This window comes from Vulpes vulpes, chromosome X (assembly GCF_048418805.1).
Source record: "Vulpes vulpes isolate BD-2025 chromosome X, VulVul3, whole genome shotgun sequence".
Classification (NCBI taxonomy): domain Eukaryota; kingdom Metazoa; phylum Chordata; class Mammalia; order Carnivora; family Canidae; genus Vulpes; species Vulpes vulpes.
Genome location: NC_132796.1, coordinates 85434345 through 85443664, shown reverse-complemented (window position 1 = coordinate 85443664; position 9320 = coordinate 85434345). Strand labels below are relative to the sequence as shown.

Below are 9320 nucleotides of genomic sequence, written 5' to 3'. Positions count from 1 at the left end.
TTTAAACTTCTTTTCCCTCTAAATAGTTTTGGGACCGTTGAACGGTAAATTTTGTTTCAGCACATTCACCATTTGGCCGGCACGGACCCTACAAGGACAAATTGATTTTCCAGAGCAAATGCAAAAGACGGCTTTCGGCTCTTACCTTCCCACGCCCACCTCTCTCCGCCCCTTCCAAGCGCGCGGGAACCTTCCTAAGCCTGCCCCTCCACTCCCTTGGGCGGGGCCAACGCCGAGGAACCCGGATTCTTACCCCTCCCCCCCCGGACCCCGGACCTCCATCCCCCACCCGCTCCCGGGAGTGGGAGCCGCTGGCGCTGGGGGAGGGACTGTGGCTTGCCCGGGCGACCAGGGCGCTGCTTTGCGGCAGAGGTGGCCCGGGGCCCAGTCTGACCGTGCGACCCCGCGCGAGCGTCCCAACTCCCGGGCTCTGTTCCTCCGGCGCGCGGCCTCCGCCAGGTGGGTCCTTCGGCCTCTGTCCCGCTGCCTTTCCTTCCCTTCCCTTCCTCGACCGCGAGGGGCCCCGGGGCTGGGGGCCGGGCTTGGGCGGCCCTTCCGAGTCCCGGGGCCTTCCCGGTCCCGCAGCGTGCTGGCAGCCTGTGCCCGGCGCGCGACCTCGGCCGGTGGTGGCGGCCGCGGGGACTGGCATTTCGGCGATGCGGGTCGGGTGTGGGCGCCGGGAACGGACCGCCGCCGCCTAAGTTCTAAGTTGTGCGCCCTGGCGCGGCCCGGGGAGAGCCCGGTAGCAGCTCCCCCGGACGGACGCCCCCCCCCCCCCCGCCCCGCCCCGCCCCGCCCCGCCCGGCCGAGGGCCCGGGAGCGTTTCCCTGTGGCTGCGGGGGGTCCCCCGGATCCCTTCTCTCTCCCCTGTCCTTCCTCCCCATTTGCGTGGCCGCGGGAGGTTCGGCTTGGTCGGTTTGGATGGAGGGCTCCTCGGAACGTATCCTGAGAGAAGTAACTTATCGTGTTATACTCTATGTTGGCAAGTCGAACTCCGATTAAAAAAAAAAACATAAAAATCGTATTAAGAAACATGCTGCTTCTAGGGAATGAGAGAGGAATAGATGTCCTTGTTGGCCGTGTTGGGCTCAATCCTCTCTACTCATTTCTGACAAACTTTCCTGAAAATCTTGCGAGAAACCCGGTGCCAGTGACTGGCCTGGGAAACTATTGCGTCCTGTAAGTTGTTTAAATCAGGGAGGGAGACAAACTATAAGAGACTCTTTTTTTTTTTAATTTTTTTATTGGAGTTCGATTTGCCAACATATAGTATAGTCATAGGAAACAAACTGAGGGTTGCTGGAGTGAAGGGGGATGGGATAATTGGGTGAGGTAACAAGCACTGGGTATTACGTGGTACTGATGAATCACTGACCTCTACTTTTGAAACTAAAAATATACTATGTGTTAATTGAATTTAAATAAAAAAAAAGTAAATAATTTAAGTAAAACCATTAGATTCACATAATAGGTCGCAAGAGAATATGAGGAGATGTCATCCATGATGGGACTTGGTGAGACCAGGGTTAATTTTCACAAGTAGTTTGTGCTCCTCCTGATGTATAACTTAGCAGGGGGGCTAAATTTGAAGAGGTAAAATGACCTAAGTGAAAGAATCTAGTCTCTTTTAATTTAAATTCAATTTCACTGACATAGTGTATTATTAGTTTCAGAGATGATTTTAGTGATTCTTGAGTTCTGTATAACATCCAGTACTTATTCAATCACATGCCCTCCTAATGCCCATCACCCAGTTACCCTAGATCCCCACTCACCTCCCCTCCAAGCAACCCTTAGTTTACTATAGTTAAGATCCTCTTATGGTTTGTCTCCCTATTTTTGTCTTCTTTTATTTTTCCTTCCCTTCCCCTATGTTTATATGTTTTGTTTTTTAAATTTCACATGAGTGAAATTATATGGTATTTGTCCTCCTCTGATTTATTAAGTGTACCCTCTAGTCCCATCCATGTTGCAGATGGCAAGATTTCATCCCTTTTGATGGCTGAGCAATATTCCATTTTCTTTACTCATCTGTCAAAAGACATCTGAGCTCTTTCTACAGTTTGCCTATTGTGGGCATTGCTGCTATAAACATTAGGGTGAGGGGCCCCTTCTAATCACTATGTTTGTATCCTTTGGGTAAATACCTGGTAGTGCAATTGTTGGGTTGTAAGGTAGCACTATTTTTAACTTCTTGGGGAACCTCCATACTGTTTTCCAGAGTGGCTGCACCAGTTTGCATTCCCACCAACAGTTCAAGAAGGTTCCCCTTTCTCTGCATCCTCGACAACATATGTTGTTCCCTGTCTTGTTAATTTTAGCCATTCTGACAGATGGGAGGTGGTATCATTGTAGTTTTGTTTTGTATTTTCTTTTTTATAAAAAAAAATTTATTTATTTATTTATTTGACAGAGATCTAGAGAACACAAGCAGGGGGAGCCCCAGGGGGCAAAGCAGGCTCCCCGCTGAGCAGGGAGCCCTGTGCAGCGCTCTATCCCAGGACCCTGGGATCATGACTTGAGCCAAAGGCAGATGCTTAATCTGAGCCACCCAGGCACCCGATTTGTAATTTCTGGATATTGAATGATGTTGAACATCTTCTCATGTGTCTGTTAACAATCTGGATGTTTTATTTGGAAAAATGTCTATTCGTGTTTTCTGCCCATTTCTTAACTAGATTATTTGTTTTGGAGTGTTGCATTTGATAAGTTCTTTATAGATTTTGGATACTAACCCTTTATCTAATAAGACATTTGTAAATATCTTCTCCCATTCTGTAGTTTGCTTTTTAGTTTTGTTGATTTCTTCACTGAGCGGAAGCTTTTATTTTGGTGAAGTCCCCATAGTTCATTTTTGCTTTGGTTTCCCTTGCCTTTGAAGATGAGTCTAGTGAGAAGTTGCTGAGGCCAAGGTCAAAGAAGTTTCTGCCTGTGTTCTCTTCCAGGATTTCGATGGATTCCTGTCTCACATTTAGGTCTTTCATCCATTTTGAGTTTATTTTTGTGTATGGCGTAAGAAATTGGTCCAGTTTCATTCTTCTGAATGTGACTGTCCAATTTTTCCAACACAAGTTGTTGAAGGGATTGTCCTTTTTCCATTGGATAGTCTTTCCTGCTTTGTCAGATTAGTTGACCAGAGAGTTGAGGGTCCATTTCTGGATTCTCTATTCTGTTCCATTGATCAATGTGTCTGATTTGGGGCCAGTACCATACTGTCTTGATCACAGCTTTGTAATATAGCTTGATGGTTTTCTTAAGATTCCTTTGGCTATTCGGGGTCTTTTGTGGTTCCATATAGATTATAGGATTGTTCCAGCTCTGTGAAAAACATTGATGGTATTTTGATAAGGATTGCATTGAATGTGTAGGTTGCTTTGGGTAGCATAGACATTTTAACAACATTTGTTCTTTGAATCCATGAGCATGGAATATTTTTCCATTTCTTTGTGTCTTCTCCGATTTCTTTCATAAGTATTCTATAGTTTTCAGAGTACAGATCCTTTACATCTTTGGTTAGGTTTATTCCTAGGTATCTTCTGGTTTTTGGTGCAATTGTAAATGGGATAGATTCCTTGATTTCTCTTTCTTCTGCCTCATTGTTAGTGTATAGAAATGCAACTGACTTCTGTGCATTGATTTTTATATCCTGCGACTTGCTGAATTCCTGTATCAGTTCTAGTAATTTTTGAGTGGAATCCAGCCTCTTATATTCCTGTATATTTAAAACTTTTAATAGCTTTCTGTTAGTTCTATGACCTTACTGTATTTCATTCATTAAATGATTCCTACTCTGTAGTATCAGAACTCCCACAAATCCATTCTGTCCATGTTTATTTATGACAGATGTCACACCTTATTCAGACCCTGGTGAAATCTGAAAAACAAAAAGGTTACATAATTATATTTATAGAAATGAAAGAAGGACAAAATTTGCTTTATACACATGTGTTTATGTGTCACATACCTATCCAGATACACGTATCTCATTGGCCATTCATGAACAAAAATAAAGCAGGTGGAAGAGCCATGCTGTTGATTGTGTTTTCTCCAAGGGAGTAGAATTTTGAGGAGGCTCTTTCAGACCATTTTCTAACCATATCGCTATTCTTTTTAAAGACAAAATAGAAATTTAAGTGATGTCTTTTTTTAAGGATTTTATTTATTCATGAGACACAGAGGCAGGCAGAGACCTAGGCAGAGGGAGAAGCAGGCTCCCTGCAGTGAACCTGATGTGGGACTTGATCCCAGGACCCCGGGATCAACGACTTGAGCCAAAGGCAGATGCTCAACCCCTGAGCCACCCAGGCATCCCTAAGTTATGATTTTTAAACACTATTTTTTGGAAAAGTTGATGATTATCAAACAGCACAGATGTTAGTAATGAATTTTTGACCTAAAATAATAGCTATTTCCACAAATGCATTTAACCAGGCCCCCAAATTTTAAGGGGCTTTCCTCAAGCAATACGATTACTGGTGGTTTACATTTTCATCTTTTTACAGTTTTCTGTGCAATAGGATGATATGAAAGAAACAAGCTTCTTAAGCAATTTCAGGTTATCAAAGATAATGAAGACTAATGGCAATACAGGTTTTTCCTATCAGAAATTAAAGAAATTCCTGTGAAACCTATCTTAAGCTGAAATGGCATTAAGAGGATCCCACACTTTCAAAAGTTTGACAGTTACTGTTAGGCCACATCCCTTTTAAGAACAATAGTAGTACCTGGTTTTGCTAATTGAAGAAAATCCAAGGTTTGTTACTTTTGCAAAGAAAGCTGTTATCGTACTGATGTTGGTTTTTCATAAAAGTGAAATGGTGTAACTCAAACTTTTGAGAAGCAGGGGACACTCAGAAAAAAAATACGTATGAAGTGAACCAATTAGATATAGACAGAAAAGTTTAGAAGGAAAGAAAACACATTTATGTTGGATATTTCTGGATGATAGTGTGTGCTTGTGTTTCTTGTTACTGATATTGAGGCAAATGTTTGGTCTTATTTCCAAAATTTAACACCTCACATAAGTTCTGCAAAGAAGATTTGATGGCATGAAATAGCAATTGAAATTTAAGAGTTAGGGACTTTCACATAAGGGACGGCACCCATTTTAAGTATTCAAAGAGATTGGCTCCACACTTTGTGTAAAAACATCATCCTGTGAAAAGGCATTTGACTCTCTGCACGTGTAGGACAAATCCTTGCAAGAAAATAACAAGTGATGACTTGAGACCATGTAAGATGAGCCAGATTTGGGGCCCCTGAGTCACACAATCAGTTAAGCATCCAACCCTTGGTTTCAGCTGAGTTCATGATCTTGTGGTCAGATTGAACCCCATGTTGGGCTCCATGCTCAGTGCAGAGTCTGTTTGAGCTTCTCTTTCCCTCTCCCCCTCCTGCTTGTGTTCTCAAATAAGTCTTTTAAAATTTATTTCAATTACTTTATTTTTAAATATTTATATATTTAAGAGAGAGAGCAAACAAGCACAAGCCAGAGGGAGCAGCAGAGAGAGAGGGAGAAGTAGGGTCTCCACTGAGCAGGGAGCCCAATGTAGCGGGCTTGATTCCAGGACCTTGAGATCATGACCTGAGCCAAAGGCAGATGCTTAACCAACTGAGCCACCCAGGCACCCCTAAATAAATCTTTAAAAAAAAAGATGAGCCAGATTCAACACAGGGACAAGAATATAGTTAATACATAAAAAGTTAATACAATAAACTGGTAATACAAGCCCCTCAGAGGGGCAGGTCACGAGTAGAAACTCTTGATGTGTAAGAAATTGTCTAACAGTGCAATTTTTGTTTGGATTTTCCTTGAGTTGGTAAGGAACCTTTTTGTATATTTAGGGTAGTTTTGTGTTTCTCTGTGGACTGTTAATATTTTACTATGGGTGGTACTGAAATTATTTCTAAAGCTTCCTCTGTTTTAGTAAGCCTACTGTGAGTTGGAAGTATTTTTTCCTATTTATCATTGCTCTTCTGACTTTATGAGGTTTTGTTTTAATATGGTGAATTTTATCTGTTCATATGTATCCTGTTTGATGGGTTTTGAGTGAAAGGTAGAAAGGTTTTTCCTACTGTACAATTACAACAGAATCAGCCCATGCTTTCTTTTAATAGTTATATGATTCTCTCATTGCACATTCAATTCTTGGATCCATATAGAGTTTATCCTGGCTTATTGTATGTAGAACCAAGAACCTTTTTTTTTAAAAAAAGATTTTGTTTATTTATTCATGACTGACACAGAGAGAAGCAAAGACACATAGGCAGAGGGAGAAGAAGCAGGCTCCATGCAGGAAGCCCGATGTGGGATTCGATCCTGGGACCCCGGGATCAAACCCTGAGCCAAAGGCAGACGCTGAAACGGCTGAGCCTCCCAGGCGTCCCCCAAGAACCTTTTCTAGGTAGGTACTCTTTGGCCCCAAATCTGTCTTTACTTCCACTGATCTAGGAGGCTTTTGTATGCTAAATCCCCTTTTTTCCCAAGATTTTGTTTATTTATTTGAGAGAGAGAGAGGGCACAAGTGTGGGGGCGGGGGAGGGGTGGAGACGAACAAGCAGCAGCCTCCCAGCCTAGTGTGGAGTCCAATGCAGGCTTGATCCTAGGCCCTGAGATCATGACCTTAAGCTGAAGTCAAATGCTTAACTAGCTGAGCCACCCAGGCGACCCCGTATGCTAAATTCTTTTATGCCTTTGGGTCTGTTCTTTTTTTTTTTTTTAATTGAAGTGTCTTTGACATACAGTATTAAGTTAGTTTTAGGTGGGAATACCTTGGCTGGCTCAGTCAGAAGAGCATGTGACTCTTGATCTTGGAGTTGTGAGTTTGAGCCCTACACTGGGTGTAGAGATTACTAAAAATAAATTCACTTTAAAAAAATAGCTTCAGCTGTGTAACATAGTGATTCAATTACATACATTATGACATGCTCACCACAATAAGTGTAGTTGCCATCTGTACTACAGTATTATTGACTATATACCCTATGCTGTACTTTTCATTCCCATAACTTATTTATTTTATAACTATAAATTTGTACTTGTTAATTCTCTTCACCTATTTTACCCATCACCTCACCCTCCTCCATTCTGGCAGCAATATGTTTGTTATCTGTACTTCTGAGAATATTTCTGTTTTTTGTCTTGTTTGCTTTGTTTTTTTAGATTCCACATGTAAGTGAAATCATGGTATTCATCTTCCTCTGACTTCACTTAGTTAATACTGTCTAAGTCCATTCATGTTGCTGCAAACGGCAAGATTTCATTTTTAATAGCTGAGTAATACTCCATCGTGTACATATGTACTACATTTTTAATACTCCATCGTGTACATATGTACCACATTTTTATCCGTTGATCTATCAGTGGCACTTCCATATGGATGCTTCCATATGTTGGATATTGTAGGTAAAGCTGCAGTAAACATAGGGTGCATATGTTTTTTTCTGAATTAGTGTTTTTGTTTTCTTCAGGTACTCAATAGTAGAATTATTGGATTGTATGGTATTTCTACTTATAATTTTTGGAGGTATCTCCTTGTTTTCCATAGTGGCTGCACCAGTTTACATTCCCATCAGTAGTGCACGAGTTCCCCTTTTTCCACATCCTCACAAACACTTGTTATTTCTTGTCTTTTTAATACTGGCCATTCCAACTGGTGTGAGGTGATATATCTCACTGTAGTTTTAATTTGCATTTCTCTGATGTTAGGTGATGTCAGTTATCTTTTCATACGTCTGTTGGCCGTCTGTATGTCTTTTGAAAAATAGTTGTTTGGGTCCTCTGGCCATTTTTTAATGGGATTATTTTTTGTTACTGAGTTGTAGGAGTTTTTAAATATATTTTGAGTATTAACCTGTTATTGAATATATGATTAGCAAATATCTTCTCCCGTTCAGTAGGGTGCTTTCTCATTTTTTGATGGTCTCCTTTGCTGTGCAAAAGTTTTTTAGTTTGCCATTGTGCCAATTGTTTATTTTTGCTTTTGTTGCCCTTGCCTTGGGATACATATCCAGAAAAATATTGCCCGGGCTGATGACTTAAGAGTTTACTGCCTCTGTGTATGTGTGTTTTAGGAGTTTTAAGGTTTCAGTTCTTACATTTAGGTCTTTAATCCATTTTGAGTTTATTTTTGTGTATGATGTAAGAAAGTAGCCCATTTTGGTGTCTATTCTTGGCCTTTTTGTTCTATATCTATATGGTAGAGCTAGTCATCCCACCACATGGCTATTCATTATCAGAACTCTCCTGATATTCCTGCCTGTTTATTTTGTTGTCCCTTATGAATAATGGAAAACAACAGGACCTTCTAAAGCCTTTTGGATTTTTCTTGGGATTAGAATAGATTAATTAACTGATGATGAACATACTTAAGAGGTTGAATCTTTTTATTCAAGAATATAATACATTTTTACTCTTGTTTAAGTGTGTTTTTCTGTCTTTCAGGACACTTTAAAGTTTATCTCATGTAAGTTTTTCATATTTTTGTTAGATTATTCCTAGGTATATGATCTTTAATTGTTGGTAATATAAATCTCTTTAGTAATGGAATATTTGTCCATGGAATCAGGCTGAAAAAAAATTGGTAAGGTCCTTGATTGTTAAGAATTTTGTTAACCTCAGTGAAGGTTATAAATATTTTCCATATTTGTTCTTTTTTTTTTTTTTTTTTTTTAAATTTTTATTTATTTATGATAGTCACACACAGAGAGAGAGAGAGGCAGAGACACAGGCAGAGGGAGAAGCAGGCTCCATGCACCGGGAGCCTGACGTGGGATTCGATCCCGGGTCTCCAGGATCGCGCCCTGGGCCAAAGGCAGGCGCCAAACCGCTGCGCCACCCAGGGATCCCTCCATATTTGTTCTTACCATCTCTAGGAAAGGTGAAAAAAATTTAAAGCATAGCTTCTGAGTTTTGGTTTTTCCAGCACTGGGTGGGTAAAAGTTGTGTGAAAAGTTACAAATCAATTCTCTGAAATATTTTGTTTTCTCTCTTAAGTGTAGTATTGCAAACAGAATTCAAATGTTACTGCTTTTTTTTAGTATCTCATTGGAAGGTGCTAAAACCTTTGGATTTCTCCTTTAACACATTTGCTGAAAATTCAAAGATTTTGGAAGTTAATTATGTGGGGAAGATGCTGACTGAGACCTTATTTGCTGAGCATAGGCCAAGACCCAAACAAACAGTCTCATGTGGTCTCTACCCCAGTACTGTGAGCATGGCGATCTCAGTGTACCCTTTTGACAAGGGTTCATGCTGACTTGAAGATAGAGTGAACCTCTTACTTGAGGTCTCAGGTATATTTCCAAACAAGAGGATCTTG

General features: G+C 40.8%; 1 long non-coding RNA gene across 3 annotated transcripts in view; it reads left to right on the top strand.

Moving 5' to 3' along the window:
- The first annotated feature begins 220 nt into the window (after positions 1-220).
- The window catches only part of LOC140596077 (uncharacterized), a 114956-nt gene continuing 105856 nt past the window's right edge, over positions 221-9320 (top strand). For 2 of the 3 annotated variants that reach the window (XR_011998111.1, XR_011998110.1), the window contains exons 1-2: positions 221-459; positions 6247-6404. This is a non-coding gene — a long non-coding RNA (uncharacterized lncRNA). The remainder of the gene's footprint in view (positions 460-6246; positions 6405-9320) is intronic. The other variant, XR_011998109.1, reaches the window with a different exon arrangement.